This window comes from Somniosus microcephalus, unplaced genomic scaffold, assembly GCF_052327205.1.
Source record: "Somniosus microcephalus isolate GS21.2 unplaced genomic scaffold, FLI_Smic_1.0 unresolved_chr1, whole genome shotgun sequence".
NCBI classification, from domain to species: domain Eukaryota; kingdom Metazoa; phylum Chordata; class Chondrichthyes; order Squaliformes; family Somniosidae; genus Somniosus; species Somniosus microcephalus.
Window position 1 is genome coordinate 93,810,249 of NW_028225179.1, and position 26,585 is coordinate 93,836,833.

Here is a 26,585-nt window from a genome sequence, read left to right on the forward strand (position 1 = left end):
ATTTCAATACCATATTCCCACTCTCTCCCCATACCCCTTGACGAATTTTGCGTCTAGAAATCTATCTATCTCCATCTTAAATATATTCAGTGACTTGGCCTCCACAGTTCTGTGGTAGAGTGAGAATGAATGTGATGCTGTTTCATGCTCTGCCTCGAAGTTACTGTGTGAGATGTGCAAGATTCGCCCAGCAGTGGAAAAATTCTCTCCGTACTCTGACACATCAGTTTAGGAACCTACAGTTTGAACTGACGCAGTTTTAGAGGAGCAGCACTTTTACCTTCTTCGTAGGATCCAGGAAAGAAATAAGGAAAGAGTTTCTCAGTGAATGTGTCAGTGAAACTGTCGAGATCAGACATATCATTAGCATTGTAAAAGCTCACCTGTCCTCCTTCATAGTCCAAGAAAATTCCGATGGTCCTGGGCTTCACACTCGGGTTCAGCGGAACAACAGCTCTATATTCATTCCCATTTCTCAGACGCACAGCCCAATATCCATGTGCTGGCCCCAATGTTATCTGTCCCTTCCTATTAACTGACTCTCTGGCCACACCCACGTCCCACTTAGCCTTGTCGCCAACCTCCACCTCCCAGTAGTGTTTCCCTGATGTGAATCCCAGCGACCCCAGGTCAAAAAGACACATATCGAATCTCTCCGAGTTATCAGGAAGCTGTAATCCTCTGTTACTGGGTCTCACACTGGTCCGGTCCTCAGACAGGATGAGTCTACGATGCGCTGTGTTTGGGTCCAGGGTCAGTGAGGCTGGGACTGGGAAAATAAAAATGACATCATGTTAAAAGTTTTAGAAAGAGGAAGGCGGACGGACACAAGTTAATATCTGATGTCTGTAGAACTGGACTCAGCCCCCATTCCATAATTTCTGTATCAATAAATACTACAGACTGTGTACAGTGTGCAGTTAGATATATTCCCAGACTCCAGTATGTACAGTGAACAGATATTACAGACTGGGTACAGTGTATAGTTAGATATATTCCCAGACTCCAGTGTGTACAGTGAACAGATATTACAGACTGGGTACAGTGTACAGTTAGATATAATCCCAGACTCAAGAATGTACAGTGAACAGATATTACAGACTGGGTACAGTGTACAGTTAGATATATTCCCAGACTCCAGTGTGTACAGTGAACAGATATTACAGACTGGGTACAGTGTACAGTTAGATATATTCCCAGACTCCAGTATGTACAGTGAACAGATATTACAGACTGGGTACAGTGTACAGTTAGATATGTTCCCAGACTCCAGCATGTACAGTGAACAGATATTACAGACTGGGTACAGTGTACAGTTAGATATATTCCCAGACTCCAGTATGTACAGTGAACAGATATTACAGACTGGGTACAGTGTACAGTTAGATATATTCCCAGACTCCAGTGTGTACAGCGAACAGATATTACAGGCTCCCAGTCTGATCACTGTCCAGTGAGTCCTGGGTCAGAGAGGAACACAATCAGCCCGGGCTCACAGTCTGATCACTGTCCAGTGGGTCCTGGGTCAGAGAGGAGCACAATCTGTCCGGGCTCCCAATCTGATCACTGTCCAGTGAGTCCTGGGTCAGAGAGGAACACAATCAGTCCGGGGTCCCAGTCTGATCACTGTCCAGTGAGTCCTGGGTCAGAGAAGAACACAATCAGCCCAGGGTCCCAGTCTGATCACTATCCAGTGAGTTCTGGGTCAGAGAGGAACACAATCAGTCCGGGGTCCCAGTCTGATCACTATCCAGTGAGTCCTGGGTCAGAGAAGAACACAATCAGCCTGGGCTCCCAGTCTGATAACTGTCCAGTGAGTCCTGGGTCAGGTAGGAACAAGGAAGCAGTGGACTGAGCGGGACCTGAGCTGGGAACAACTCAACACAGGCAGAATTTGAAAGAGTGACATCAGAGTAAAAAACCTAAAGTGACGTCAGCACAAGGCAAGGAGCTGATTGGTGAGTGTTGGTGAGCTGGTGAGTGTTTTTTTTTAAGTTCTAAGTTTATTTCTGCTAAGTTCATTAATAGCCTATTAATTAGAGGCCTGGCATGGCACCTCAGTCCTGTGGAATGCACATCTTGTGCCATGTGGGAAATCCAGGATGCTTCCAGTGTCATGGACAACCACATGTGCAGGAAGTGTCGTTGGCTGGAGGAAATCCAGCTCAGGGTTTCGGAGCTTGAGCAGCAGCTCGTGTCAATGCAGTACATCTGTGAGTCTGAGAGCTACGTGGATCGCAGGTTTCAGGAGGTGGTCACCCCACAGCTTAAACGAGTGCAGGCAGCGAGGGAATGGGTGACCGCCAGACAGAAGTGGAGGAGCAGGCAGGTAGTGCAGGAGACCCCTGAGTGCATCTCATTCTCCGTATGGAATATACTGGTGAGGGCGATAGTTCCTCTGGAGAGTGCAGCCAGAGCCAAGTCCACGACACCACGGCTGGCTCAGCTGTGTGTGGGGGGTGGGGGGGTGGTGGTGGAGGGGATTCAATCGTTAAGGGAACCGATTGCGGCTGCAGACGTGATTCTAGGATGGTATGTTGTCACCCTGGTGCCAGGGTCAAGAATGTCACTGAGCGACTGCAGAACATTGAGAGGGACAGTGACCAGCCAGAGGTCATGGTTCATATTGGTACCAACGACATAGGTAGAAAGAGGGTTGAGGTCCTGCAGGCAGCTTTTAGGGAGCTGGGAAAGAGATTAAAAAGCAGGACCTCAAAAGGTAGTAATCTCCAGTGCCATGCGCGAGTGTTTATAGAAATAGAAAGATTGAGCAGATGAATGCGCAGCTGGAGAGATGGTGCAGGAGGGAGGACTTTAGATTCCTGGGACATTGGAATTGGTTCTGGGGGAGTTGGGACCGTACAGGCCAGATGGGTTGCACTTCAACAGAGCCGTGACCAATATCCTCTTGGAGGATTTGCTCGTGCTGTTGGGGAGAGTTTAAACTAATTTGGCAGGGTGGTGGGCACCAGGCTGTAGCATTAGAAAGGAGAAACCAGGTGCACAAAAGTGTGGGAGATACAGAAAAAACTAGAGTAAGAGATATTATGGTATGCGGTGTGGTCAGACTAAGAGAGAATACAAGAAGGTCTAAGATAGCTTTACAGTGTATGTGTGTAACTGCATGAAGTGTGGTAAATAAGGTTGGTGAGCTGCAGGTGCAAATGGCCACATGAAAATATGATGTCATGGCGATAACGGAGGCCTGGCTCAAAAAAGGGCAGGATTGGGTATTAAATACTCCTGGATATAATGCGTTCAGGAAAGATAGGGTAGGAAAGAAAGGAGGTAGGGTGGCAGTATTGGTTAAGGAGAATATTAAAGTGCTGGAGAGGGAGGATATCCTGGAGGGGTCAAGGACAGAATCTATGTGGTTAGAGTTGAGAAAAAACAGAGGTGTCATTACACTACTAGGTGTATTCTATAGGCCACCTACTAGTGGGAAGGAGACAGAGGAGCAAATTTGCAGGGAAATTACAGAGAGGTGCAAGAACTATAGAGTAGTGATAATCGGGAACTTCAATTATCCTAATATAGACTGGGAAAGTAATAGTGTAAAGGGCAGAGAAGGGGATGAATTTTTGAAGTGTGGTCAGGAGGACTTTCTTGATCAGTACATTTCCTGCCCAATGAGGAAGGAGGCATTTCTGCATCTGGTTCTGGGGAATGAGGTGGGTAAAGTGGATCAAGTTTCAATAGAGGAACATTTAGGGAACAGTGATCATAGTATCATAAGGCTTAGATTAGCTATGGAAAAAGACAAAGAGCAATCTAGAAAATACTTAACTGGAGGAGGGCCAATTTCAGTGGGTTGATAATGGATCTGGCCTGGGTAAATTGGAATCAAAGATTGGCAGGAAAAACTGTAATCGAAGAATGGGCTTCCTTTAAAGAAGAGATGGTTCGTGTAGAGTCGAGGTACATTCACACAAGGGGGAAAGGTAGGGCAACGAAAGCCAGATAGAGAGTAAGATAAAGCAGAAAAAATTGCCGTATGACAGATGTCAGGTTGAGAATACAAGTGAGAGCTGGCTGAATACAGAAAGTTCAGAGGGGATATGAAAAAGGAAATAAGAGGGTCAAAGAGTATGATAATAGATTGGCAGCTAACATAAAAGGGAATCTAAAAGTCTTCAATCAGCATATAAATAATAAACGGGTCGGAAGAGGATGGATGGGGCCGATTAGAGACCTAAATGTAAATCTACGCCTGGAGCCAGAGGGTATGGCTGAGGTACTAAATGAGTATTTGCATCGGTCTTTATCAAGGAAGAAGATGCTGCCAAAGTCATAGTGAAAGTGGAGGTAGTTCAGATACTGGATGGGATAAAAATTGATAAAGAGGAGGTACTAGGAAGGCTGACTGTACTTAAAGTAGATAAGTCACCAGGACCAGATGGGCTGCATCCTAAGATGCTGAGGGAAGTAAAGTTGGAAATTGCAGAGGTACTGGTCATAATCTTTCAATCCTCCTTGGATATGGGGATGGTGCCAGTGGACTGGAGAATTGCAAATGTTACACCCTTGTTCAAAAAACGGTGTAAGGATAAACCCAGCAACTACAGGCCAGTCAGCTTAACCTCGGTGGTGGGGAAGCTTTTAGAAATGATAATCCGGGACAAAATTAACAGTCAGTTGGACAAGTGTGGATTAATTAAGGGAAGCCAGCATGGATTTGTTAAAAGCAAATGGTGTTTAACCAACTTGATTGAATTTTCTGATGAGCTAACAGAGAGGGTTGATGTAGTGTACATGGACTTTGAAAAGGCATTTGATAAAGTGCAATATAATAGGCTTGCCAGCAAAACTGAAGTCCATGGAATAAAGGGGACAGTGGCAACATGGATACGAAATTGGTTAAGCGACAGGAAACAGAGTGTAGTGCTGAACGGTTGCTTTTCAGACTGGAGGAAGGTACAGTGGTGTTCCCCAGGGGTCGGTACTAAGACCACTGCTTTTCTTGATATATATTAACGATCACAGGTGTACACGGCACTATTTCAAAATTTGCAGATGACACAAAACTTGGAAGTATAGTGAACAATGAGGAGGACAGTGATAAGACTTCAAGAAGACATAAACAGGCTGGTGGAATGGGGGGACCCGTGGCAGCTGAAGTGTAATGCAGGAAAGAGTGAAGTGATGCATTTTGGTAGTAAGAACGAGGAGAGGCAATCTAAACTAAAGGATACAATTCTAAAGGGGGTGCAGGAACAGAGAGACCTGGGGGTATATGTGCACAAATCGCTGAAGGTGGCAGGGCAGGTTCAGAAAGCGGTTAAAAAAGCATACGGGATCCTGGGCTTTATAAATAGCGGCATAGAGTACAAAAGCGAGGAAGTTATGCTGAACCTTTATAAAGCACTGGTTCGGCCACAACTGGAGTATTGTGTCCAATTCTGGACACCATACTTTAAGAAGGATGTGAAGGCTTTAGAGAGGGTGCAGCAAAGATTTACAAGAATGGTTCCAGGGATGAGAGATTTCAATTATGTGGATAGACTGTAGAAACTGGGGTTGTTCTCCTTAGCGCAGAGAAGATTGAGAGGAGGTATTCAAAATCATGAGCGGTCTCGACAGAGAAGAGAAAACAGCAGAACATAAGAAATAGGAAATAACAACAGAAAATGCTGGAAAAACTCAGCAGTCCAGGCAACATCCGTGGAGAGAAAATAGAGTCAACGTTTCGGGTCAAGCCCTTTGTCAACCCAGTCTTGACAAAGGGTTTGACCCGAAACGTTGACTCTATTTTCCCTCCACAGATGTTGTCTGGTCTGCTGAGTTTTTCCAGCATTTTCTGTTGTTATTTCGGATTTCCAGCATTTGCAGTATTTTGCTATCATAAGAAATAGGAGCAGGAGTAAGCCATACGGCCCCTCGAGCCTGCTCTGCCATTCAATAGAAAAAAAGACTTACATTTATATCACGCGTTTCACGACCACCGGACGTCTCAAAGTGCTTTACAGCCAATGAAGTACTTTTTTGGAGTATAGTCACTGTTGTAACATGGCAATAAGATCAAGGCTGATCATTGACCTCAACTCCACTTTACCGTCCGATCTCCATACCCCTTGATTCCCATAGAATCCAAAAATCTATCTATCTCAGCCTTGAATATACTCAAAGACTCAACATTCACAGTCCTCTGGGGCAGAGAATTCCAAAGATTCACAACCCTCTGACTGAAGAAATTCCTCCTCATCTCGGTCTTAAATGGCCTACCCCTTATCCTCAGTCTATGCCCCCGAGTTCTAGACACTCCAGCCAGGGGAAACAACCTCTCAGCATCTACCCTGTCAATCCCCTTCAGAATCTTGTAAGTTTCAATGAAATCACCTCTCATTCTTCTAAACTCAGAGAGTATAGGCCCATTCTACACAATCTCTCCTCATAGGACAGCCCTCTCATCCCAGGAATCAATCTAGTGAACCTTCATTGCACCACCTCCAAGGCAAGTATATCCTTCCTTAGATAAGGAGACCAAAACTGTGCACAGTACTCCAGGTGTGGTCTCACCAAGGCCCTGTACAATTGTAGCAAGACCTCCTTACTCTTATACTCCAACCCCCTTACAATAAAGGCCAAGATGCCATTTGCCTTCCTTATTGCTTGCTGTACCTGCATGCTAGCTTTCTGTGATCCTTGAAGTACTCCACTAGTTACAGCCTGCCAACCTGAAAAAGATCGGTTTATCCCCTCTCTGTTTTCTGTCTGTTAACCAATCCTCTATCCATGCTACTATATTACCTCCAACCCCATGAGCACTAATCTTGTGTAATAACCTTTCATGTGGCACCTTATCGAATGCCTTTTGGAAATCCAAATATACCATATCCACTGGTTCCCCTTTATCTACCCTGCTAGTTACATTCTCAAAAAACTCTAATAAATTTGTCAAACACGATTTCCCTTTCATAAAACTAAGTTGACTCTGCCTAATTATGTTATGATTTTCTAAGTGCCCTGATACCACTTCCTTAGCAATGGATTCCAGCATTTTCCTGATGACTGATGACAGGCTAGCTGGCCTGTAGTTCCTTGTTTTCTCTCCCCCTCCGATCTTGAATAGCGGTGTTACATTTGCAACCTTCCAATCCACTGGGACTGTTCTAGAATCTAGGGAACTTTGGAAGATCAAAAGGCATCCACCATCTCTTCAGACACCTCTTTTAGAACCCTAGGATGTAGGCCATCAGGTCCAGGGGATTTGTTGGCTTTTAGCCCCATTAGTTTCTCTAATACTTCTTTACTTATATTAATTACGTTAAGTTCCTCATCCTCATTAGACCCTTGGTTCCCCACCATTTTTGGTATGTTTTTTGTGTCTTCTACTCTGAAGACAGATACAAAATATTTGTTTAACGTTTCTGCCATTTCCATAATATCTCAGCCTCTAAGGGACCAACGGTTCCTTTTGCTGCTCTCTTCCTTTTTACATACTTGTAGAAGCTCTTACATTCTACTTTTATATTTCTTGCTAGTTTTCTCTCATTCTATTTTTTTCCTTTATATCAAATTTTTGGTCATCCTTTGCTGGTTTCTGAAACTCTCCCAATTCTCATAGAAAAGAACTGTTCCCATTGCGGAGGTTCTAGAACCAGGGGACACAGAATTAAGGTGACTGGCTGAAGGTCCAAAGGCAACATGAGGGAAAACTTTTTTATGCAGCGAGTGGTTAGGATCTGGAATGCACTGCCTGAAAGGGTGGTGGAGGCAGATTCAATCGTGGCTTTCAAAAGGGAATTAGATAAGTACCTGAAGGAAATAAATTGCAGGTCTATGGAGAAAGGGCGGGGGAGTGGGACTAGCTGAAGTGCTCTTGCAGAGAGCTGGCATGGACGCGGCGGGCTGAATGGCCTCCTACTGTGCTTTAACCATTCTATGATTCTAACACCATCAGCTCGATCTCCCAGTCTGATCACTGTGTTCCTCTCTGACCCAGGACTCACTGGACAGTGGTCAGACTAGGACCCCTGACTGATTGTGTTCCTCTCTGACCCAGGACTCACTGGACAGTGATCAGACTGGGACCCCTCGCTGATTGTCCAGTGAGTCCTGTTTCAGAGGAACACAATCAGCGAGGGGTCCCAGTCTGATCACTGTCCAGTGAGTCCTGGGTCAGAGAGGAACACATTTAGCCCAGGGGTCCCAGTCTGATCACTCTCCAGTGAGTCCTGGGTCAGAGAGGAACACAATTAGCCAGGAGTCCCAGTCTGAACACTGTCCCGTGAGCTCTACTGGAAAGTGTGAGTGTCTGGATGTCAAATAAGATGGTGTTCTAATGTCCTCATGCTTGAATCGCTCAATATAAGATCCCACATATATAATGGCCCCTTGAGTGAGGCCCCAGAGACTGCTGCCCCAGTGATCTGTACCCAGCAGCAGGCAGCACCTCCAGGAGAGGAGGAAGAGAGCAGGACACTACAGAAAGTGGACACAAAGCTGTGGAGTTTCTTACCTGGAGCGATGATCTGTTTCATTTCCTTCCACACTGTGTAGAGTAACGGGCCTGGAAACACTGTGTATTTCAGGCTTGCAGACACCAGGATCTCTTTACCTTCACCTCTCTCTGCATCTTCACCTTCCTCACCTTTTTCCAGATACCTGTTTGAATGAAATTGATTCAGTCACTCACTGCAGGATACAAACTGTGATCACAGTGTCAGACCGTGTGTGGGTTTGGATTGGATACTCACCTTTCTCTCAATCATTTCAGTTCCTGCAGTACAGAGACTCAGAAATATTTTAATAAATATACGGAACTGTTTAGATTTTACATTTTAATGATGTATAATCAGTGGTTTTAGTAAAATGTGAAGGGATCTGGGTGGAGTTTCACTGACGGGCTCCAGTGATGTGAAACCACGTCAGTTACCCCCGGAATACACTGGACAGGGTTTCCTCTGCTGCTGAAGAATTTGAAGGTTCACTGATCCTTTCCAACATGTCACCGCTCTCAGGGCCAGTACCCATGAGACTGAACCCGATCATGTCACTGCTCTCAGAGCCAGCACCCATGGGACTGAACCCCAACATATCACTGCTCTCAGGGCCAGTACCCATGGAACTGAACCCCAACATTTCACTACTCTCAGCGCTAGCAGACACGGGACTGAACCCCAACCTCTCACTGCTCTCAGGGCCAGTACCCATGGGACTGCACCCCAACATTTCACTGCTCTCAGGGCTAGCACCCATGGGACTGCACCCCAACATATCACTGCTCTCAGAGAGAGCACCCATGGGACTGAACCCCAACATGTCACTGCTCTCAGGGCCAGTACCCATGCGACTTAACCCCAGCATGTCACTGCTCTCAGAGAGAGCACCCATGGGACTGAAGCTCAGCATGTCACTGCTCTCAGGGCCAGCACCCATGGGACCGAACACCAACATGTCCCTGCTCTCAGGACCAGCACCCATGGGACTGTACCCCAACATGTCACTGCTCTCAGAGAGAGCACCCATGGGACTTAACCCCAATGTGTCACTGCTCTCAGGGCCAGCACCCATGGGACTGAACCCCAACATGTCACTGCTCTCAAGGCTAGCACCATGGGACTGAACCCCAACATGTCACAGCTCTCAGGGCCAGCACCCATGGGACTGTACCCCAACGTGTCACTGCTCTCAGGGCCAGCACCCATGGGACTGTACCCCAAAGTGTCACTGCTCTCAGGGCCAGCAGCCATGGGACTGAACCCCAAAATGTCACTGCTCTCAGGGCCAGCACCCATGGGACTGAACCCCAACATGTCACTGCTCTCAAGGCCAGCACCCATGGGACTGAACCCCAACATGTCCCTGCTCTCAGGGTCAGCACCCATGGGACTGAACCGCAACATGTCCCTGCTCTCAGGGCCAGTACCCATGGGACTGAACCCCAACATGTCACTGCTCTCAGGGCCAGCACCCATGGGACTGAACCACAACATGTCACTGCTCTCAGGGCCAGCACCCATGGGACTGAACCCCAACATGTCACTCATATAAGCACAAGTGAGAAAGGAAGAAATCTGAGAGGAGATAACCTTTCTCCTGAGCAAGAAAATTCTATAACCTATTGGAGATATTCGGATGGTGAGTCGATTGATGATATATTGCTCGATGTTGGTATGCACTGTTTGGCTTGTAATAACAGTGAAAGGTTAGAGTGATAGGACAAGGACAAGATCAATTTCCCTCCCTCACTCAGGTTCTCAGAACCTGGTGCCGGGAAACACAGAGTCATTTTCAGTAGTAATGGTCTGTAACCCTGGTAACAGCTGTAAACACAGCTCTGAGTTATACTGCCGACTGCAAACCACAGTCAAGCTGGGGGAACCGAGGACTATGTTCCTGTATTTAAAGATATTGGTCGACTTCTCAGTGTCAGTGAAGTGCTTAATATCTGCGGAGAGTGGACTGTCCTCTCAGCTCATTACTAACATTGGAAACATGAAGGGGACCAGCAAGAGGTTTAATAAGTTGCCTTCACTCTTGTTCCAGTTACACTGCGGCCAGTGTGAGGTCCTGACAGTGTGGGACAGTCTGCTCGACACTCAGAGCTCAATCCTGACTGATACCCGTTTGTCCTCAGCTATACTGCACATTGTGCATTGTTGTGATGGGGTTTGAGCCCGATTATAAAGTGCTGTTTACACTTACACCAACAGCTTGGGGATTGGGTTATAAAGGGTCACCTTGAGAAAAGAGATACTGTCTCACTGCTCGATGTCTACACAAAGGTTCAGTCTGTTCTCCTCAAGTGTCGTCAGTTCCTCTTCAATTCTTTCCAAGTTTTTCTCCATTTGTCGCAGATCTTCCTCCTTTTGTCTCTTCAGTTCTTCGATTAAATGTTTCTCTTTGTCATCAAGATATTGATGGATTTTGGCAAATTGTGCGGAGATGTCTTGCTCCAGGGATCCTGTGAGTTGCTAAGATGGTGAGAGAGATTATTTAAGCAGCGGGTTGTTAAAGGGTGGCAATGTTTAAAGGTAACAGCTTTAGTACTCACACCCAGTTCTGAAATCTTCTCCTCCTGCTGCCGTTTTAATTCACTTTTACTTTTCTTTTCCTCCTCCATGGAATCCAAGGCCGATTTCAGCTGGTCCTAAAAATGGAATCAGATCTCACCATAACCCATTGCAATGTCTGCTGTTTATTCCCAAACTGTGGGGGCAGCTATTCAGGCTTTTAACCAGACACGATTGTTTATGTAGTGTTTTAAATTACTTATGTGAGTCACACAGTCCATTGAAAACTGCTAGAGAAACAATTCCTGTGGGATTTCCAATATTTAAAATGACCAAACTTACTGCCGGGACTCTGAACAGCAACTTAGTGACACTTTAGTAGGACTTCCAATGTTAATCTCAACAGTGGCCTGGCACAGCTTCATTTTGAAGCCCCACATGGTGCTGGTGATCTTATTCCCCGCAATTCACTCAAAATGCTTTCTGAAAAAATGTTTAGCTGCAATATTCCCCTCAGTAACTGAAATTTCTCATTTCCAAAATTAGGTTGAAAACAAATTTAAAAAAACATAGTTCTGTAGGAACGGAGGTTCCTAGCTGAATAAAGTATTCGACTCGATGAATCAAATCAACAGGTTTTAATGGACAACAAAGTTAACAGGGAAACTACAGGAGAAACGGTATACAGGTCTATACAGCTTGCTGGGCACTCGACGACTACTGGAAGATTCTGGAAGCTGACGTCATGACGTCATCACTTTCTTCGCGCCACTGGAGGTCACGTGAACAGCGTCATGACGTCATCACGTGGAGTGCAGGAAAACACAATACAGTACAGTTAACAGGCAGTTTAAAGGTGCAGTCCGTGGTTGCACTATGCTGCAGTTAAAGGGATTATTACCAATTGTTCTGAGACCCTTGGTGGCTCCGCCACAGGCGCCCCCCCAGAATCCACTTTAACAGACATTGTCAACGGAGTGGGAGGCTTAATGATCCTGGCTGAACGGCGACGAAACTCAGGCAGCGGAAACGGGGCGTTATTCGAAGAACCAGTGCCAGATTGCGACAGAAGCGGCGTCTTGGGCGAGGCAGAAACGGTAGTCAGAGGTGCAGGTGCGTCGGAGGCCGAATCGGGCTGTTCGACGGTGGGTTGATGCACAGCTGGTCTGGTGGCTAACGGCGGTCGGCCATGGCGAGGCGGTTGGGCAGCCACGACAGGCTCACTACGATCCAGGTGGGCTGCTTTGAGCCGGTCGACAGAAAGAGTATCAGACTTTCCACCGACTTCGACTGTGAAGAACTTTTCCCCTAATGAGATGACACGAAAAGGTCCGGTATACGGCGGCTTGAGTGGGTCTCTGTGACCGTCTTGTCGAATAAAGACATAGTCCGAACTCATGAGCTCTGTCAGAATGTGAGGCCTCTGCAGGTCATGCTGCGAGGTTGGGATGGGCCGGAAATTCCTAGCCGCCTCCTGATGAAGTAGGAGCTGTTGAGCTGCAGGCCATGGTTCGGTGTGTGGAGGGAGGAAGTCACCTGGCACTCTGAGTGTCTGGCCATAAACCAGCTCAGCCGATGAAGACTGGAAATCCTCCTTTGGTGCTGTCTGGAGGCCTAGCATCACCCATGGGAGCCTATCCACCCAGTTGGGTCCTCTCAGGCTGGCACGGAGGGACGCTTTGAGAGACCGATGAAACCTTTCGCACAGGCCATTCACCTGTGGATGGTACGCAGTGTTACGGTGCAGCTTGGTACCCAGGCCTTGTGCCACTGCGTTACACAGCTCTGAGGTGAATTGCGGACCACGGTCCGAGGAGATGTCCGATGGCACCCTGATGTGCCAAATAACTGCCCGAATCCGTGAAGTTAAAGTTTAAGACTGAAGGCTTTTATTAAGTAAGAATCATGGCAGAGTTAACAGAGTTCATCATCGACCGAGCCCTTGGTAGAACATACTAGAAGAGGGGCGGGGCCAGGGAGGAGCATTAGTCGTTCCCCCCGGTGGAACATTCCAGACATTACAAGTACAAGTACAAATATCAGAACACAGTTATTTCATCACATTCACCCCCTGCTATAGATTCAGTCTGTCAGGAGGTCCGATAATCCTCTGGGAATGACGTAACTCTTGCTGAGGCTCCTCCCGGAGTACTAACTCCGGTTCATTCGAATTCCCAGAATCATCAGTATTTTCCACACTGAGGGTTTGTGTCTCTGAAGGTCCAATACCACGATTGAAAACTCTACTCTCAGAGTCGAACACTTTTCGAGCTCCAGCAGGTGCAAGATCTTTAATAGAGACCGTATCCTCTCGCCCATCCGTATATTGAATATACGCATACTGGGGATTAGCATGGAGGAGTTGTACTTCCTCCACCAGTGGATCAGTCTTGTGGCCTCTCACATGTCTGCGCAACAATACAGGGCCCGTGGTCGTCATCCATGTGGGTAACGATACTCCATTAGTAGCTTTTCTAGGAAAACTAAACATCCATTCATGAGGGGTGGCATTCGTCGCTGTACACAAAAGAGACCTTATGGAATTCAGCACGTCTGGCAGGACATCCTGCCAGCGAGAGGTCGGCAGGCCTCGTGACTTCAGAGACAGTATGATAGCCTTCCACACTGTCGCATTTTCTTTCTCGACCTGCCCATTACCACGAGGGTTATAGCTGGTAGTTCTACTCGTTGCAATCCCCTTCGTTAGCAAAAACTGTCGTAATTCTTCGCTCATAAAGGAAGAACCCCTATCACTATGTATATAGTTAGGCATGCCGAACAAGGAAAACAGTTGGCAGAGGCATTTAATTACAACAGCATTAGTGACATCTGGACAGGGGATAACAAAAGGGAACCGAGAGTACTCGTCTATAATATTAAGAAAATAGACATTACGGTCGCTCGATGGAAGGGGACCTTTAAAATCGAGACTCAAATGCTCAAATGGTCGAGTTGCTTTAATAAGATGAGCTGGCTCGGACGGCTTATAGAAGCGGGGTTTGCATTCAGCACAAACATGACAGGTTCTGGTCATTGTCCGGACCTCCTCAATAGAGTAGGGTAGATTGTGGGACTTAATGAAGTGGTTCATTCTGGTAACCCCAGGGTGGCAGAGTGCGTCGTGGAGACTTTGAAGCTTACCTGTACCTAGACTAGCACATACTTCTCATGACAAAGCATCCGATGGCTCATTAAATACTCCAGGCCTGTACTGAATATCATAGTCATATGTTGACAGTTCTATTCGCCATCTTAAAATCTTATCATTTTTGATCTTGCCTCTCTGCTTAGTGTTAAACATAAAGGCCACGGATCGCTGGTCAGTAATGAGTGTAAAACGTTAGCCAGCGAGATAATGTCTCCAATACCTGACTGCTTCAATAATCGCCTGTGCCTCCTTTTCCACTGAAGAATGTCGAACTTCTGGTCCTTGCAATATACGAGAGATGAAAGCTACTGGTCTACCAGCTTGGTTAAGAGTTGCTGCCAACGCAAAATCAGATGCATCACTTTCCACTTGAAAAGGGATCTTCTCATCCACGGCACATACCACTGCCTTCTCAATGTCCCATTTGATATTTAGAAAAGCCTCCTGAGCCTCCGCCAATAGCGGAAAAGACGTCGACTTAATAAGAGGTCGGACTTTATCTGAGTAGCTAGCCACCCACTGGGCATAGTACGAGAAGAATCCCAGACACCTTCTTAAAGCTTTTACAGTGTGAGGTAAAGGTAATTCCTTAAGTGGGCATAATCATTCAGGGTCTGGCCCGATTACCCCATTCTCCACAACGCAACCAAAAATACACAAACGTGTAGTATTGAAGGTACACTTGTTTTCGTTGTAGGTCAGGTTTAACCTCTTTGCAGTCTCTAGGAACTTCGCAAGATTTTGATCATGCTCCCGTTGGTCACGCCCACAGATGGTAACATTGTCCAGGTACGGGAATGTTGCTTCCAACGCTTATTCATCCACCATACGATCCATCTCCCGTTGGAAGACGGATACCCCATTCGTCACTCCAAAGGGCACCCGAAGGAATTGGTACAGGCGCCCATTAGCTTCGAAGGCCGTATAAGGTCGGTCTTCTATTTTGATGGGGAGTTGATGGTAGGCAGACTTTAAATCATTGGTGGAGAACATGCGGTACTTAGCTATCTGGTTCACCATCTCAGAAATACGGGGCAAAGGATAGGCGTCTAATTGGGTATACAAATTTATAGTCTGGCTATAATCGACCACAAGTCTTTTCTTCTCATTAGTTTTAACCATCACCACCTGGGCACGCCATGGGCTACCACTGTGTTCGATGATTCCCTCCCGTTGAAGCCTTTCCACTTCCTCTTTTATTAATGTTTTATCTTCTGAACTATACCGTCGACTCTTAGTCACTACAGGTCTACAATTAGGAGCAAGGTTCACATACAAAGAAGGTGGACTTACGTTTAAAGTAGAAAGGCTGCAGACTATGAGTGGAGGCTGAGATCCACCATACTTAAGGGTAACGCTCTCATGCTGACACTGGAAGTCCAAGCCTAATATTAAGTTCACACACAACTGAGGTAATATGAGGAGTTTAAAGTCCTTATACTCCGTATCCTTAACGATCAATGTGACTTTACAATATCCAGTTACCTCCGAAGTAAGGGATTTGGACGGCATCACAATTTCACTTCGAGTAGGATATACCTTCAATGAACAGGAGTTAACAAGGTTAGGGTGTATAAAACTTTCAGTACTGCCACAGTCTATCAACCACCCAGTAGGACGACCATTAATCTTGATGTCCATCATAGATTTTGACAAGGAACACGGTATGGTCTGGTCAACCGTAGCCGAGGCTGGAGTAAAATGATAGGCGGCAGCAGGATTACCCTTACACATTTTACTAAAATGTCCCCGTTTCTTACATTTAAAACAGGTAGCCTCTCTGGCTGGGCAACTTTGCCTGGGGTGTTTAGATTGCCCACAAAAATAACACTTAGACCCATGGGGCACAGCTGCAACAATAGGATTAAGTGGGGGCTCGATTGGTGTTATGGATGCCTCCATACTCGGAACACACGAGGCTGAGAGAGATGCATGGGCTGATGCATACACTTCTAAATTCTTCTGGGCTACATCTAACGATCGATGAGCAGCGACGACCGTTTTTAAAACTAACGAGTCATTCTTGAGGAGTCTCTTTCTAATATAATTAGATCGGAGGCCAGATATGAAAGAATCGCAGATGGCTTCTTCCTGATACATTATGGCACAGACAGCCTTGTAGTTGCAAACCTTAGCCAAAGCCTTAAGGTCCTGCAGGAAATCGTCCAGAGATTCCTCAGGTAATTGCATGCGAGTAGACAGGAGATACCTGGAGTATACTTCGTTAACCGACTTAAGGTACTGGGCTTTAAGAGCTGCGAGGGCCTCTACATATGTAGTAATATCTTCAATTATAGAGTACGTTTGATGACTTACCAAGTTGGTTAGAAGACCCAACTTGTTAACCGGCAAATCGAACGATGCGATGAAATGTTCAAAACATCGCAGCCAATGTGTAAATTTCTTCGACGCATCTGCTGAATGCGGATTGATATCCAGACGCTCTGGTTTCAAAAATCGATCCATCTTCCAAAAGTTGTTACTTAATAAAATTGATGTGCCAAATAACTGCCCGAATCCGTAAAGTTAAAGTTTAAGACAGAAGGCTTTTATTAAGTAAGAATCATGGCAGAGTTAACAGAGTTCATCATCGACCGAGCCCTTGGTAGAACATACCAGACGAGGGGCGGGGCCAGGGAGGAGCATTAGTGGTTCCGCCCCGGTGGAACATTCCAGACATTACAAGTACAAGTACAAATATCAGAACACAGTTATTTCATCACACACCCCGGAATGAGCTACCCACGACGAAAGAAACGCCCTGGCTACATCTGCTGCGGTGATAGCGGCCAAGGGAATCGCCTCTGGCCACCTGGGGGTCCGGTCTACGACCGTCAGGAGGTGTGTGAATCCACGTGACCCGGGAAAGGGGCCTACTAAATCCTCATGAACGTGGTCGAAACGGCGCTCAGGCACAGGGAAGTTTGCCAGCGGGGCCTTGACGTGACGGTGGGCTTTGGACTTTTGGCAATCGACGCAATTGTTTGTCCAGTCCCGGACGTCCAAATGCATGCCTTTCCAAACGAATTTACAGGACAGTAGCCGTTGAGAAGCCCGCATCCCCGGGTGAGATAACCCGTGGATTGCCTGGCATACCTTCTTGCGCCATTTGACCGGCACAATGGGCCGGGGCACTCCCATGGATGTGTCGCACAAGAGCGTGGTTCCTGCCTCTTGAAACGGCACGTCTGCAACCTGCCAACTGGAAGGCGTGGTCCTAAACGCTTGTACCTCTGGGTCTGCCAGTTGATCCCCTGCCAGTCCGACGAAATCGATGCCCAGGTGGACTGCCTGGACTGGAACTCGGGAAAGGCAATCTGCCACGAGATTATCCCTGCCTGACACGTGCCGCAAATCCGTCGTGAATTCGGATATAAACGTGAGGTGGCACTGCTGCCGAGCTGCAAGGCTCCGCCGCTTTGGCCATGGCGAAGGTGAGCGGCTTGTGGTCCACGAAGGCAGTGAACGGGCGGCCTTCTAGGAGGAAACGGAAATGCCTGATGGCCAAAAACAGGGCTGGCAGCTCTCTGTCAAAAGTGCTATACTTTTGCTCATTCCTGCGCAGTTGGCGGCTGAAAAAGGCTAACGACTGCCAACCCCCGTCAACCCATTGCTCTTGAACTGCTCCGATGGCGTAGTCAGAGCCATCTATAGTGAGGGCAACCATCGCGCCCGGAAGTGGGTGTGCCAGCATAGTTGCATCCGCCAAAGCCGCCTTGGTATCGTGGAAGGCCTGGTCCATTTGCAGTATCCAAGTGAGAAAATCCTTGCCCGACTTTCCCTTTAGTGCTTCGTACAGAGGTTGCATCAACCGGGCCACTTTGGGGATGAAACGATGATAAAAATTTAGCATCCCCAAGAACTCTTGCAGGGATTTGACCGTGCGAGGCTGCGGGAATGTGGTAACTGCCTCTACCTTGGTGGCTAGTGGGACAGCACCTTCTGGGGTAATCCTGTGTCCCAGGAAATCAATGCAGGTTACTCCAAACGTGCATTTGGCCGGATTGACAATAAAGCCGTGTTGGCTGAGTCGGGCGAAAAGTGTACATAAATGGGCCATGTGAGCTGTCGAATCCTTGCTGGCTATTAGGATGTCGTCCAAATAAACAAAAATGAAGGGTAGGTCCCGTAATACAGATTCCATCAAACGCTGGAATGCTTGAGCTGCATTTTTCAGACCGAATGGCATGCGGAGGAACGCAAACAGGCCGAACGGAGTGATGACTGCCGTTTTGGGGACGTCTGCAGGGTGCACCGGAACTTGGTGATATCCACGAACGAGATCCACTTTAGAAAACATAGCGTTTCCAGCCAGATGAGCCGAAAAATCTTGGATGTGGGGAATAGGTTACCTGTCCGGTGTCGTGGTGTCATTTAAGCGTCTGTAATCCCCGCAAGGTCGCCATCCGCCGCCTGGTTTGGGTACTTTTTGCAGTGGGGAAGACCAAGGGCTGTCCGAACGCCCGATGATCCCGAGGCGCTCCATGGTCTGGAACTCAGCCTTTGCGGCTGCCAGCTTGCCGGCATCTAATCACCGTGCCCGAGGGTAAACTGGTGCTCCAGTCATGGAGATATGGTGCTCCACCCCGTGCCGTGTGCTTGTAGCCGAAAAAGTGGGCCTGGTGAGCTCCGGGAATTCGCCGAGCAGGCGCGTAAATCTGACTTGCGACGGAACCGCGCAGGCCACCGACTAGGACATGGCGCTGCTGCGGTGGCAGGGCACTGCGTGGAAAGTGGACACATTAATGAGTCGGCAGTGTTGGATGTCGACCAGCAGACCGTTGGCGCAGAAAAAATCGGCCCCCAGGATGGCCTGTGAGACCTTGGCTGTAATAAAGTCGCAGACAAAACGTTGACCGGCGAAGGTTAAGTTTACCATCCGTTTCCCGAACGTACGCATGGCAGCGCCATTTACTGCCACGAGGGAATGCCCTTGGCTGGCGGATAGTAGGTCCAGCTTTGAAGCCGGGAGGATGCTGCACTGTGAACCAGTGTCGCACAGGAATCGGCTGCCCATAACGGAATCCGTAACATAAATGAGTTTGCCCGCTGAGCCCGCCGCCATAGCTAACTTGCTGTGCTTTTTAGACCTTGTCATCCGTCCGGGAGGACGCGGGCTTGTTGGAGTTTTTTTTTGTTTGTTTTCTTGAGGGAAACTGCAAGAAGGCCGGCAGCATCGAGCTTTGGTGCCAAAACAGGTGTGGTACGCGCACCATCCTGCAGGGGGTGGGCTGGTTTTCTCACGCGTGGGGGAAAAGCACCTCACGGCTGCACAATATTGCTGAGTGACAGTAAATAATTGTCTGCCTCTGCAGCAAGTTCAGCACCGTCTGTGATGGCTGTGTTGGCCAATGCCGCCTGAACCGGTTCGGGTAGCTGGCAGAGGAAAAGCTCACGGAATAAAAAGCATTGGGGTTCCGCACCCAACAGCATGAGCATTTGACTCATCAGCTCTGACGGTTTTGAGTCTCCGAGGTCGGGCATGGAAATAAGCTTGCGTGCCAGCTCTGACTTATTAAGATCAAATACCTGTAGCACACGGGCTTTAAGCGCTTTGTACTTGCCCTCCTCCAGTGGGCTTTCAAGGATGCTGATTACCCGCGAGGCCATGGCACTGTCGAGAGCGGCAACCACGTAATAATAACGGGTCGCATCCGCTGTGACCTCCCGGAGAGCGAACTGTGCCTCTGCCTGGAAAACCATGCTGCTGGCTGCTGTTCCCAGAACTGCGGCAGTTTAAGGGCGATGGCGTACGGGTTCATCCTCGACGAAAGTTGTCCGACGAGATCGGGGTCACCAATGTAGGAACGGAGGTTCCTAGTTGAACAAAGTATTCGACTCGATGAATCAGATCAACAGGTTTTCATGAACAACGAAGCTAACAGGGAAGCTACAGGAGAAACGGTATACAGGTCTATCCAGCTTGCTGGGCACTGGAAGATTCTGGAAGCTGATGTCATGACGTCATCAGGTCCTTCGCGCCACTGGTGGTCACGTGAGCAGCGTCATGACGTCATCACGTGGAGTGCAGGAAAACACAATACAGTACAGTTAACAGGCAGTTTAAATGTGCAGTCCGCGGTTGCACTATACTGTAGTTAAAGGGATTATTACCAATTGTTCTGAGACCCTTGGTGGGTCCACCATAGTTCACAATAACATAGTTACATGTATCCATTGACTTCTCTTTTTTAAATCTTTAAATGCATTCATTAACGTTTTTATTTGAAGGCCTCAGCCTCTCCCAAAAGCCTGGGCTTAGAGTTGATATTTTTGCCCGGAGCTTTGATTCTGTTCACTGAATGCAGATCATGCAGTCTGTGCAAGTGCAGTGAACCCAGTTTCACAGCGAGCATCAATACCGCTCAGCCAGGTCAATGGATGGAATATTTTTCTGCAGCTTCGAGCAGTTTCTGCTTAGCTGTATTTCCAAATGAATTGAAGAACAGCAAGAGGAGAAATTTCAGAAGCTTGATTAAGATCTGCACAGAGCGGGATTAAACTAAGTGGACTTGAACAGAGTGTTTTATTTGGGAATTTGGATAGAGTGGCAATTCGGAGAAGAGTGGGAAGGAGTTGCTGCTTTTTGCCTACAGTACTTGTATTGCTATGTGATGCAGGTAGATAGTTAATTTCAGTACAGTTAACTTAATCTAGATCAAGTAAGTAGTCAACAAACTACACTGTAAACTAAGTTATCTAACTACAAATTTAATTAAATAAAACAAGGTCTTATCGGGATGGCAGTGCAGGTGGAGTGCCGCTACTGCAGCATGTGGGAGGTTGTGGAGAGCATTGTGCTCCCGGACAACCATGTTTGCAGCAAGTGCTTGCATCTTGAGGCACTTCAGCTCAGAGTTTTTGAGCTGGAGTCTGATGTGCAGACATTGCGGGGCATCAGGGATGGGGAGAGTTACCTGGACACTTTGAACCAGTCACATACCATATGTTAGGTACTGGTACAGGTCTGGTTAGTGGTCAGGGACAGAAGGGTGTGACTGCAACTCAGGCAGGTAAGGTGACCCCAGGTGCAATGCTGGAGGAGACTCAGCCTTTGCCCTTGTCCAACAAGTATGAGGTTCTTGCTGCCTGTGTGGATGATGGAATAGCCTGCAGGATAGATGAGCAAGCTCACCATGGCACCACGGTGCAGGAGGCCATTCAAGTGGGGGGACAAGTGGGGGGAGTGAAAGGGAATGTAGCTGTGGTAGGGGACAGTGTAGTCAGGAGGATAGATACTGTTCTCTGCAGGCATGACTGAGAGTTCCGGAGGTTGTGTTGCTTGTCCAGTGCCCTCGTGGCTGGAGAAGAACTTGGAGTGGGAGGGGGAGGATCCAGTTGTCGTGGTCCACGTAGGAACCAACGACATAGGTAGAACTAGGAATGAGGTTCTGCTGAGGGAGTTTGAGGGGGTAGGATCCAAATTAAAAAGCAGAACCTCAAAGGTAATAATCTCTGGATTGTTACCTGAGCCAAGCGCAAATTGGCATAGGGACAAACAGATCAAAGGTTTAAATGCGTGGCTCAAAGAGTGGTGTGGGAGGAAGGGGTTTCATTTGATGGGGCACTGGCAAAAGTAATGGGGAAAGAGGGAGCTGTTCCATTGGGACAGGCTACAGTTAAACCGGGCTGGGACCAGTGGTCTGGCAAACTGAATAACAAGGGCAGTACACTAGGGCTTTAACTAATGAAGTGGGGGAGGGGTGCTGGGAGGATTCAGGAAAGAGTAAATGTAAAAGCAGCGAGAGAAATGTCAAGGCTCTAGAGCAGAGTAGAGTTTTGGGTAAAATTAAGCAGAGTGGGTCTGGAAGGGACAGAGAGACTAACAAAGGTAATAAGGCATCGGTGACTAAGGTGGCATCAGGGAAAAATAGAAATAAGTCAAAGCTAAAGGCACTATATCTGAATATGCGAAGCATTTGCAACAAAATAGATGAATTAATAGCACAGATAGAAATTAACAGGTTTGATCCAATCGCCATAATGGAGACATGGTTGCAAAGTGGCCAAGGTTGGGAATTAAATAGTCCAGGACACTTCACTTATAGAAGAGATAGGCAAAATGGAAAAGGAGGAGGGGTAGCCCTGATAATGAAGGATGGGATAAAGAAGTAGAGAGAAAGGATTTTAGCTCTGACAATCAAGAGGTAGAATCAGTTTGGCTGGAGCTAAGCAAATGCAAGGGGCAGAAAACATTGATGGGAGTTGTTTAATGCCCCCCAAACATTAGTTGTAATGTAGGGCAGAGTATAAATCAGCGGTTCAAGATGGTGGCTCACCACCACCTCTTCAAGGGCAATTAGGGATGGGCAATAAATGCTGGCCTTGCCAGCGATGCCCAGATCCCATGAATGAATTTTAAAAATGGAAATTAGAGGCTCATTTAACAAGTGTAATACAGTTATCATGGGGGTCTTTAATCTACCTATAGACTGTGCAAACCAAATTTGCAGTAATAGTGTGGAGGATGAATTCATGGTATGTATGCAAAATAGTTTTCTAGATCAGTATTTAGAGGTACCAACTAGGGAACAGGCTATTTTAGATCTAGTATTGTGCAATGAGAAATGGTTAATTAATAACCTTGTACTAAAGGGGTCTTCAGGGAAGAGTGACCATAATATGATAGAATTTTAGATTGAGGTTGAAAGTGATTTTGTTAAATTTGAAACTAGCGTCTTAAATCTAAGCAAGGCAAACTACGTAGGTATGAGGGGCGAGGTGGCTACAGTAGATTGGGAAACTACATTTAAAGGTATGATGATAGACAAACAATGGCTAGCATTTAATAGAATGAATACAGAAATTACAACAAATATACATTCCTATTAGGAACAATAACCCCACAGGAAAAGTGGTCCAACCATGGCTAACAAGAGAAGTTAAAGATAGTATTAGATCAAAGGAAGAGGCTGATAATGCTGCCAAAAAAGTAATAAGACTGACGATTCAGAGGATTTTAGAATTCAGCAAAGGAGGACCAAGAAATTGATAAAGAAAGGGAAAATAGAATATAACAATAAACTAGCGAGAGACATAACAACAGGCTGTAAAAGGTTCTATAGGTATGTAAAAAGGTAAAGGTTAGCAAAAGTAAATGTGGGTCCCTTACAGGCTGAAACAGGAGAAATGATAATGGGGAACAAGGAAATGGCTGGGAAATTAAACAAATACTTTGTGTCTGTTTTCACAGAAGAAGAAGCATAAAACTTCCCAGAAATAGTGGGGAACCAAGGTTCTGGCGAAAATGAGGCATTGAAAGAAATTAGTATTGGTAAAAAAATAGTCCTGGAGAAATTATTGGGAGTGAAAGCCAATAAATCCCCTGGACCTGATGGCCTACATCCTAGGGTTTTGAAAGAGGTGCCTATAGAGATAGTGGGTGCATTGGTTGTCATTTTCCAAAATTCCATAGATTCTGGAATGGTTTCCATGGATTGGCATGTAGCAAATGTAACCCCACTATTTAAGAAAGGTGGGAGAGACAAAACAGGAAACTACATGACCAGTTAGCCTGACATCAGTAGTAGGGAAAATGCTAGAATCTATTATTAAGGACGTGGTAACAGGGGACTTAGAAAAGAATAATATGATTAAGCAGAGTCAACACGGATTTATGAAAGGGAATTCATGTTTGACAAATCTGTTAGCGTTTTTTGAGGTTGTAACTAGCAGAATAGATAAGGGGGAACCAGTAGATGTGGTGTATTTAGATTTTCAGAAGGCATTCGATAAGGTGCCACACAGGAGGTTATTAAACAAAATTAGGGCTCATGGGATTGGGGGTAATAGACTAGCATTGATTGAGAATTGGTTAACAGACAGAAAACTGAGAGTAGGAATAAATGGGTCATTTTCGGATTGACAGGCTGTAACTAGTGCAGTACCATAAGGATCAGTTTTTGGGCCTCAGCTATTCACAATCTACATCAATGATTTGGATGAGGGACCAAATGTAAATATCCAAGTCTGCCGATGATACATAACTGGGTGGGAATGTAAGTTGTGAGGAGAAAGCAAGGAGGCTTCAAGGGGAGATAGACAGGCTAAGTGAGTGGGCAAGAACATGGCAAATGGAATATAATGTGGAGAACTGTGAAGTTATCCACTTTGGTAGGAAAAATAGAAAAGCAGAGTATTTTTTAAATGGTGAGAGATTCGGAAATGTTGGTGTTCAGAGGGACTTGGGTGTCCTTGTACACAAATCACTGAAAGTTAACATGCAGGTACAGCAAGCAATTAGGAAAACATGTGGTATGTTGGCCTTTATTACAAGAGGATTTGAGTATGAGTCTTACTGCAATTATATAGGGCCCTGGTGAGACCACACCTGGAGTACTGTGTACAGTTTTGGTCTCCTTACCTAAGGAAGGATATACTTGCCATAGAGGGAGTGCAACGAATGTTCTCCAGACTGGTTCCTGGGATGGGGGGATTGTCCTATGAGGAGAGATTGAGTAGACTAGGCCTATATTCTCTAGAGTTTAGAAGAATGAAAAGTGATCTCATTGAAACATACAAAATTCTTATCGGGCTTGACATAGTAGATGCTGGGAGGATGTTTCTTCCGGCTTGGGAGTCTAGAACCAGGGGTCACAGTCTCAGAATAAGGGGTCGTCCATTTAGAACTGAGATGTGGAGAAATTCCTTCACTCAGAGGGTGGTGAATCTTTGGAATTCTCTACCCCAGGGGCTGTGGAGTCTCAGTCGTTGAGTATATTCATAACAGAGATAGATAGATTTTTGGATATTAAGGGAATCAAGGGATATGGGGATAGTGCAGGAAAGTGGAGATGAGGTAGAAGATCAGCCATGATCTATTGAATGGCGGAGCAAGCTCGAAGGTCCAAATGGCCTCCTGCTCCTATTTCTTATGTTTTTATGAAGTTTATATTGAGTAATTTTGTAAACAACGAATGTGCGTGTGTAAAGGCGAGAGTGTGGGCTACAGATCGTATCCCTGAGATTCCTGAGGCTGGGAGGAAAATGTCTGGCTCCCATTGGGTGAGAGGACACGGGGAATACCGGGAATGGTGTGAGCACCTGCCAAGAATATGATTCCCACGTAGTTATATATAACACATATTGTAATGTAACTGGTTCCCTTCAGTTATTTAATCTAAATACTGTAATGAAACCGATTCCCTATTGTTATTTAATGTAAATATTGTAATGAATCTCTTGCCCTGTAGTTATTTTATTTAAATATTGTAATGAAGCTGATTCCCATCTCTCCACTCCCTCTATCCCACGCTCCACACCACAGCCTCCAGGGTGAGAGTTGAGTAACATCCCTTCCCGTGTCCCCTTACCATGTACCGTCTCACTGCATCCCAGACCGGCAGGAACCTGTGGTTTGAATGTGCGGGAGAATCTACACAACTGGCACAGATCAGAGTCTCATCCTCCTCACAGAACAGCATCAGCTTCTCACCATGTTCCTTACAGTGTGACCGCTACTTCTCCGTGTCCCGGATCAGCTTCACAGAAATCACAGAAATCACAGAAACCCCACAATGCAGATAGAGGCCATTTCGGCCCATCGAGCCTGCACCGACACATATCCCACCCGATCCCCGTAACCTCTACACCAACACATATCCCACCCTATCCCCGTAACCCCACGTATTTAATCCCCCCTAACACTAAGGGCTAATTTATCACAGCCAATCATCCTAACCCGCACATCTTTGGACTGTGGGAGGAAACCAGAGGACCCGGAGGAAACCCACGCAAACACGGGGAGAATGTGCAAACTCCACACAGTCACCCGAGGCCGGATTCGAACCCAGGTCCCTGGCGCTGTGAGGCAACAGTGCTAACCACTATGCCACTGTGCTTCTCCTCGTGTTCCTCACAGTGAGACCACTCCTACTCCGTGTCCCGGTTCAGCTTCTCCTCATGTTCCTCACAGTGAGACCGATCCTTCTCCAGCTTCAGGTTCAGCTCCAGCTGCCACGCTTTCTTGGAGAGATTGGCCAACACCCTTTTACTGGTGTAGCTTCTCCCGGGAAGAACCACCCGACATTCCGGGCAGGACACGGACTGCTCCTGGTTTTCCCAACACTTCTGGATACAGGATTTGCAGAAGTTGTGCTCACAGTCCAGTCGCACCGGCTCCACATACAGAGACAGGCAGATGGAGCAGGTTAAATCCTCGGTCAGGGTGAAGACCTGTTTACTGATGGCCAACTCAGTTGCTGCTCCTTATTCTGTTGTTCACATTACTTTCAGTTTCATTTCCCTCAGTTTATTGTGAACTCATTTCACAATCTGTCCTCTTAAAGGGACACTGTCATCAGGCAAACTTGTCTGGCAAATCTTTATTTCTTTGAATGTCAAACATATAAAACACAAAGGCACCAACATTCTTGGGCCTGGGGGTGTGGATTGAGGATGTAAGTCTGGGTGAGTGCTGGAATTTGGGCTGTGAACCCTTCCATGGTGATGTCCCTCAAAGACTAGCGGATTGACATCTCCAC

At 46.7% G+C, this 26,585-nt stretch overlaps 2 pseudogenes; both read right to left on the reverse strand.

Moving 5' to 3' along the window:
• The window catches only part of LOC147095598 (scavenger receptor cysteine-rich domain-containing protein DMBT1-like), a 1,107,260-nt pseudogene that overhangs the window by 1,040,585 nt on the left and 40,090 nt on the right, over nt 1–26,585 (reverse strand).
• LOC147095608 (zinc-binding protein A33-like) lies at nt 237–26,343 on the reverse strand (annotated as a pseudogene).